This window comes from Cibotium barometz, chromosome 57 (assembly GCF_041138505.1).
Source record: "Cibotium barometz isolate CiBa-2024 chromosome 57, ASM4113850v1, whole genome shotgun sequence".
NCBI lineage: Eukaryota > Viridiplantae > Streptophyta > Polypodiopsida > Cyatheales > Cibotiaceae > Cibotium > Cibotium barometz.
Window position 1 is genome coordinate 15,165,071 of NC_141102.1, and position 8,875 is coordinate 15,173,945.

Consider the following 8,875-nt stretch of genomic DNA (forward strand, 5'->3'; position numbering starts at 1 on the left):
GGTTATGCCCTTTGGCCTTACAAATTCCCCACTTTACAAGATTTGATGAATAGGATATTGGCTCCCTTTCTATTCAAGTTTGTGTTAGTGTTCTCTCTTTGATGATATCTTGATTTATAGTAAGAGCAAGGAAGAGAACTTATCTCATGTGAAATAAGTGTTTGAGGTGATAAGGAATCACAAGCTTTGTGAAGGAGAGAAAATGTGCATTTATGGTCAATGAAGTGGAATATCTTGGACACTTGGTGGGAGAGAAGGGCATTATAAGACTGATCCAAAGAAAGTAGTATGCACCAAAGAATGGCCAACCCTTAGCAATACAATGCAATTGAGAGGAATTTTGGGATTGTCTTCTTTTTATAGAAGATTTTACAGCACCTCTAACCGATCTACTCACAAGAGGGAAGCCTTCTTTTGGGATGCTCGACAAGAGTTTTAATGACCTCAAAACCTTACATCGGCTCCTATTCTTGTTTGCCTCAATTTCTCAAAGACATTTTATGTGAGAGCGGACAGAAGTGGAAGAGGGCTTGGGGAAATTTTATATCAAGAGCATGATGTCATTTCATTTGAGAGTAGAAATCTTTCCAAGAAGGAGATGGGGTTGCATGTTTATGGGCAAGAAATTCTCGCCATACTTCATGCAATCAATAAATGGCATCAGTATCTTTATGGTACACATTTTAAGGTGAGACGTGATCATAGGGTGTTGAAATGTTTCCTCTCTCAAACCAATATTTCTCCCAAACAAAAGAGATGATTGGCTACTCTTCAAGGATATGATTTTTAGATATCCTACACACCCGGGAAGGACAATGTGGTTGCAGATGCATTGTCAAGAATGTGGGCTTGCACTATGACTTCAATTATGGAAGTATATAGTGAATGGATCAAAGGGATTCAAGAGGAATATCTTATCAATGAAGGTGCTGCCTGTATTTACAAGAAATTATAGTAAGGAAATGATGGAGAATTCCCTCATTACAAGCTTTGTGATAGTCTCTTATGGCACAAGGATAAGGTGTACTTGGTTCCTACCTCATCCTACATTCCCAAGATGATTTATGAGATACATTCTTCACCACTTTCGAGCCATCTTGGTGTGCTTAAACTTTTTACAAAGTGAGCAAGAGCTTCTATTGGAAAGGCATGTGGAGAGATGTCAAGAAGTTTGTGTTGGAATGTGTGTCTTGCCAAAATTGGTGTTCTTTTTTTCCTTCTTTTTCATAAATTCACAAAATCAAAAACATAAGGAACCATGTGCCAAGAACTTGCATTCCCTTCTTTAGGTAGGGCACAATCAATTTGGTATCAATTGGATGAGTATTTTACACCCAAAATCATAAACTTTTGATGCAGGAAGTTCCACGTGAAACTGCAAAAAAATGTTCACGCCGTGAAACATTTTCTACTTCACGCATTACCGCTTCATAATTTTCTATGTTGAAATAGCCAGACCCTTGTACAAGCTCCTCATTGTCTTTGAATGGACTGAGGAGTGTCAGGAAGCATATGATGAACTAAAGCAAGCATTGGTTAGTGCACCAATTCTACGACTCCCCAATTGGGATCTCATATTTCACGTGCATATTGATGCATCAAATTTTGCTATTGGTTGCGTACTAGCCCAGCCTGGTGAGTTCAATTTGGACTATCCAATCTTCTTCGCTCTAGTTGTTAGTAGCTGAATGATGCAAAGTGAACTACACCTGAGAGAGAAGGATTGGCCATGGTTTATGTCGTCAAGAAATATCGACATTACCTCTTGGCCAACAAATTCGTATTTTTTGTGGACCATCAAGCCTTACTATACTCGGCGAATAAACCTTGCACCAGTGGGAGAATCACACGATGGTTACTATTATTGTTGGAATTCGACTTTACAGTCGAGTGTGTGGGTGTGAATGGTCCTAAGGGAGCCACCTAACCCTAGGCCACTAGCAAGTCTATTTAAAGGCACATGCCAAAGGCATTTGTAACTTAGCAAGAAGCTTAGTTGTATTTTGAGCAACTTAATAAGCAAGATCTTTTCTTGTATTTTGTGAGTCTCTCTCCTCCACATATTTGATCTAGCATGAGCACCACGAAATTCTAACATGGTATCTAGAGCTTAGCAAGATTAGGTCCTTTTTGTGGTGTAGAAAAGGTCAACTTTATTCTCTTTTTCTTTGTGGAGTTGAACCTCGTGCCAGTGGAGCGGCTCTAGCAGCTTGTGGAGGCAAGAACTCGACGTGCTCTGAACTGGGAAAGTGTAGAAGAGGTCCGGGTGCTCAGGAATGTATAGCTAATTAGACGATTTCTCTTCTTCTAGACACGGCATTGCACCTAGTTCAAAGACGGCACCCGTTTCTACAGCGTAGTATTTCATACAGCCATACGCTGTGTGTAGGCGATTGTAGGCTAAGGGGGCTTAGGGATTTTGAAGCCCATGGTCTCAAGAGTCTACAATCAGGATCTCAGCCCTAATGGCGGCCTAACGCGCATGCTACAGCAAAAAAACCAGGCTGCCCCTATGAGGAAGCCATGGAAGCTTGCATAAAAGCTTCACAATAATGTTTTCTTTCACTAATCTCCTCTTCTTAGCTTCAAATCTCTTAAGTTCTTCTTGAAGTGTTTTGCTCGAGATTCTTTAATGTTGTGGGCATACACCATGGGGTATTCATAAGCCTCATTGTTGCCATCAAGCTTCATCAACATCTTCAAGTGCACAAAGCTTCTCAAAGTGTGCTTATAAGCACTAATAGTGTTGCTTAACATGAATAATGGTCATAAGTTATAACCATTAAAGGAGAAGGTCTTTAACACTAAGGAGGCTCTTCTTCATAAATAATGAAGGCCGGGCACACACCATAAGTGCCACATTATAAGTCTTCATCATCAACCCGCTTCTATGCTTACCTTGGCAAGCTTCCAAGGAGAAATGGTGCAACCATAAACCATTGTCTTCATCCCATAAGCCAAAGAGGTTGAAGTTTTTTGGTTTTTCATCAACAAACTCAGTTCCTTGAGTGGTTTAAAGTTAGGCACATGTAAACTAAGTGCTCATCTTTAATGGTTTTGTGTATCACCCTTGAGGCTCTTGTTTGTAATAGGCATAGGCATGTCATAAGCCATATGCTCTCATTTCCCAAGCCCAAGGCATGTTATTCCGATGCATATTCAACATTTTTATCTTCTAAGATGAATTTTAAGGTTGAGCATAGCATCACTAAGTGCTCTACCTTGTTGTTTGTCATGTTTTTAAGCATCTCTTGGCATTGTCTTTGTTAGCGCATAGGCAACATTATGAGCCATGCCCTCACCTTCAAACCCTAATGGGTATCATGTAACCAACATGCAAAAAAAAAAGCTTTTGTTGTAATCAACACTGCTCTTGACCAATCTATAAGGCAAGTGGTAAGACCCTCCCTTTCCCTTTCCCATATAAATCTACCTCATAACCATCACTCTAAAGAAGGCCCTCATTGCCCATGGAGGAGGTATGGTATGCAGAAAAGCATCAAGCATGTTGAAGGAACATCTATGTGCAAACCACTTAAGCAAGGGTGGCAGCTTTGTTTTGATCATTGTGTGAGAATGGTAAAGGTGGAAAGCATGTGGAAGCAATGGCATGTATGTCCAAAGCATGTCAACTACAAGAGGTCAAGAAAGCACAAAGAGTGGGGTGCACCATCATTAAGGTGTAGGTGTACATCTTCATCGACATCAAATAAAGACTTAGATGGCATCATTGTATTAGCCTCTAACGCTCTAAAAACATAGTTGTAAGTCCTAGATAACCATACCACCATGAACATTCTTGTAAGCCTAATGTTATAAAGGCACATTTTTTTTCTCTTTCCATATGTCCAATACCACCCATTCCAAGCACATTTTTTCATGGCTGGTATTGAGGGGGGGTATTAAGATATACGCCTTGGAGCCTTAGTGAACAAGGGTGTAGAAGGTGTGTGGGTGTGAATGGTCCTAGGGGAGCCACCTAACCCTAGGCCACTAGCACGTCTATTTAAAGGCACATGCCAAAGGCATTTGTAAGGAGCAAGAAGCTTAGTTGTATTTTGAGCAACTTAATAAGCAAGATCTTTTCTTGTATTTTGTGAGTCATTCTCCTCCACATATTTGATCTAGCATGAGCACCACGAAATTCTAACAATCACATGTCAAGAATTCCAAATGGGGAACGAGCAACTGGTGTTGATGATGATCTCCTTGATGTTTGTTTATTCAAGTTGGACATGGTACCTGAATGGAGTGAAGAAATCTCAGAGTATCTAGCTTATGGTTTTTCGCAGGAAATACCTTTGAACAAAGATAAAATGCGGCAGCTTTTCAAGCTTACTACACCTTATCAACTGATTGCGGGAGAGCTATATAAGCTAGGAAAAGATAATGTGCTCTCAGAAGATAAGTTCGTCATCACTATATTGGAAGAAGCTTGCAGGCATTTTGTTGGAGAAATCACAGCTCCAAAAGTGCTTCAAGCAGGACTATGGTGGCCTATGTTATTTGAAGATGCCATAGAATTTGTCAAAAGATGTGAAGAATGTCAATGTATCGCTATCCCACAACAAAAGGACAAGATGCCACTAAGCCCTATTATTGTAAGAAAACCATTCGAGAAATGGGGGATAGATTTTGTGGGACCTATTAGTCTAATGACACATCCATCCCAAGCCTCATATGTGATCATGGCCGATGCACGAACAATAGCAAAATTTTTATACGAGCAAATCATCTCAAGGTTTGGATGCCCGTTAGAATTAGTCAATGATCGCGGCTCACATTTTATCAATGAGGTGATTGATCATTGCAGGACTCTTAGTGATCCATAAAAAATCATCACCTTATTATCCACAGGCCAATGGTCAAGCAAAGAGTACAAACAAGAATTTGTGTACTATCTTGAAGCAAATCGAACAGATTGGGAACATAAGCTGACAGCAGCCCTTTGGGTTTATCGCACATCATATAAGGTAGCAACAGGATATACTCCCTTCCGTCTAGCTTATGGTGTTAAAGCAGTTATACCCATGGAATACCTAGTCCCAGGCTTAAGGATTGCCGTACAAGAGCATCTATTGGAGAATGCATTAGCTGAAAGGCTAATTGACTTAGAGAAGCTTGATGAGACCAGACTAATAGCATCACATGGACTCATGGTTGAAAAACTATGTAGGAAACATTGGTTCGACAAAAACCTTAAGCAAAAAGAACTGGAAACGGGGGACCTTGTCCTCATGTATAGTGTCGAAAGCGCTAGGAAAAAGAAACTCAAATACCGAGGCCTGGGACCATTCCGAGTATCAGACATCACACCTCAGGGGTTTGTTCGAATTGATACAATTGACAGCATCTAGATGGAGGGTTACGTCAATGGAAGTAAATTAAAAAAGTACTTTGGACCACTCACCAGGGATTTCATTAACGTCTTCACAATTTCGTGATCACGTTAACAAAACCTATTGTTAACATATTAAAACTTGTGATCACATTGTATATTCACATGACCTGAGAAATGACCTGCCGGAACCCACTATTCCAGTAACACCTCCGGGCTTCTATCATTCCCGGCGGGCCCGCCGGGATACAGAGTTTTCCCGGCGGGCCCGCCGGGAAAGATAAAAGCCTGGCGGGCCCGCCGGGGAAAACAAATAACACCGGCGGGGTATTATTCTATATATAAACACTGCCCGACACCCATCGTACAACTTTTGGGAAGATAGTCCTTGTTTTGGGGGCGTGATATCTCTCCTCAAAGTACTTGTAGAGCTCTCGAGTTGCTAGAAGTGTCCTCTTGGGAAGAACGTCCTTATTTTAGGGGCTGTCGTCTTTCCTTGTAGGCACTCCTAAGGCTATTGGGCCACTCGTCCTTAGTTCTTTGAACTGGGGGCAGGGTGTGGTTCGTAGCTAATACTTGCGGAGATTTAGGGACAAATTTGGAGTCATTCAGCTTTGCATTTGAGCCACGTACGTAATCTACCTCATTCTGCTTTATGAATGGTTTGATGGAGCCAAGAGTCCTGCTTAGGGGCTTGTATTGGTTCTTGATACTTGATATAGTTTAGAGTAGACAAGGGTCTATTGTCCTATACTAGAGTATTGGGCAAGCATAGATCTTTGATTTTTTTTGTGAATGTTAGAGAAGGTCTATTGTCCTATACTAGAGTATTGGGCAAGCATAGATCTTCGATTGTGTAAAGTATCCTTAATTGGGTACAAAAGGCATCCTTCATTGGGGGTGCAATGTGCATGATAGTTTCGAAGTAGTTTTGTAGTAAGACCTTGCAAGATAGTTTGAAATAGTTTTGTGTTATGTGATGATCTTTTGTATTTGTCAAGATAGTTTCGAAGTACTTTGTCTGCAGATGTATGTTTTGTTACACGTGAGTGATTTGTTGTTTTTTCATTTGTGTATTCATTGTTATATGCTTGGTTGAATAGGTTATTTGTTGAGATGGAGGACAATGTTGGATCCAGTGATACCTCCAATAGAGTCCAAATTTCAAATAGCAGGAAAAAAAAGGCACCTGGGATAGAGTGGCAATATGCAATTAACGTTGGTGATCGATTCATAGATTGGGAGTGTAAGGTATGCCATGCAGTAAAATCAGGTGGGGCGCCTCGACTAAGAGAACACTTTTTAGGCGGACCGAAGAAAAAGTCATGTACCCACCCCTCTGCACCTATAGTGGCCAAACGCATAAGAGAAGAAATTCAAAAGAAAGATTCAAGAAAACATGACACTCCTACCGTTAATGTATCAAGGCAGCAAGAACACTGTTGTTCTAATCATCAAACTCCCGCTACATCGCCTACTTGTACCCCGAACGGCAATATGCAGCCAGAAAGTAATCTACCCAGTGCATCTTCTTGCAAGCAAAACTTTGACGTAGGAAATATACCCATGCGTCAAACTTCATTGCAAGAAAGCCTACGTCAAGGTCGACTCAATGATGCACAACTCGTCCTTGCTGAAGCGATTTACTTTTCTGGGAGTGCTATGATGATGGTGGACAGTGAGCATTGGAAGAGAGCATGGAAGAAAATTGGTGAGTTTGGACCAGGGTTTTCACCACCTACGTACCATGCTATGCAAAATGATCTATTAGAGAAATGTTATGCGCAGGTAAAAGAACGTGTACAAAGAATAATTCTTAGCAATATAGAGCTTTCTGGATGTAGTATAGTAAGTGATGGATGGTCTAATGTGCAAAGAAAACCATTAATTAATGTAATGGTTATTTCACCTAGAGGTGAGACTTTCATCCGTGCCATGGATTCAGCTGGTTCAATCAAAACTGGGGCTTACATTGCTCAAGTCATTAGCTCTGTGATAGAGGAAGTGGGTGCCAAAAATGTAGTCCAAGTCATAAAAATGCATCCAGAATCCTACAGCGACAATATCCACATATTTTTCCGGTAGGCTGTAATACTCATAGTTTGAATCTTGTATTAAAAGATTGGTATAAATCTGATGATACCAAATGGTTTGCCTCAATCGTCGACACTGCTCGCCAGCTTGTGAAATTCATGCTCAAGAGACAGAGAGTTTTGGATATGTTTCGACCTCGCATGTCAGTTATGTTAAAGCTTCCAGCGGAGACTAGGTTTTGCACTCACTTTTACACTTTTGAGTCTCTTCTTAGAAATAAAGATGCAGTTTGTGAAACATTTACATGCATGGCATTTCATGACTGGGAGAACACTCAACTTGAAAAAGTGAAAGAGAAAATCAAAGTCTTGAAGGGAGCGCTTACGAGAAGAAGTTGGTGGAACAGTGTGATGGATGCATACCATGTAATGATGCCTGTTATGTATGCTGTACGAAGCCTTGATCAAAGAGCGCCTAATCTCGGAAAAGCATGGATGCAATGGTGGACTGTCCAGCGGAGTTTGGAGTGTCCTGAGAAATTAGAGCATTCAGTGGTGGAAAAGCAATGGCGTGTACCATTCTCCAGTAGACAAAGAAAAGTTCTGTTGAAGTACTTTCATGCTAGATGGATTGGAGCGCATTCACCACTGCACAGTGCTGCTTACATGTTAGATCCTGAATATTGGAATATGGATTTGATGTCCAACGTTGAGGTGGTGCAAGATTTTTATAAAGTGGTAAACACTTTCTATAATAATGATGATGATCATGTACAGTGCATAAAGGAGATGACCTCATTTCGGTTGAAAGAGGGTTTATTTTCCAACTCCCTTGTTCAACAAATGGCTAAAGAGCAACCTGCATGGAAGTGGTGGATGATGAATGGTGGTGAGCATTATGCTTTATTGCGCAACCTTGCGATGAAGGTTCTAAGTCAGTGCTCTTCAAACTCAGGCTCAGAAAGAAACTGGAGCATGTATAAATATATTCATAGTACTATTCGCAATCGACTTCTTGCAGATCGAGCAGATAAACTTGTTTACATGTACTGCAATGAAAAGATCTTGCGAGACATCGAAAGCGAAGAGTATGAAGAAGATATGCCCAGATGGATGTACAATTGTGAAGATGTAGTAGACGAGAACTTTGATGTTGGACGTACGTTGTGCACCACCCTTGAGATAGAAGACAATTTAGACATTGACTTAGATGAGCTTAATTTAGCAGACGAGAGAGTAAACGGTGAAAGAATTTTGGAGCAAGATACTGACATAGATGAAGAAGTCACTTCATTAATTTAATAAAAAGTACTTGTACAAATGATCATATTTGGAGAAATTATCAATACAAAAGTAGAATTTGTTTTTCTTAGCTCTCATCTTGAAATAAATTGCGAATTGCACTAGGAGTTGCATCTAAAGGTCCTGGTGGTTTATATTCGCTAGCCATGCCGAACACTGTATAAATACCTTGATTTATTGGGACATTGCACAATGCACATGT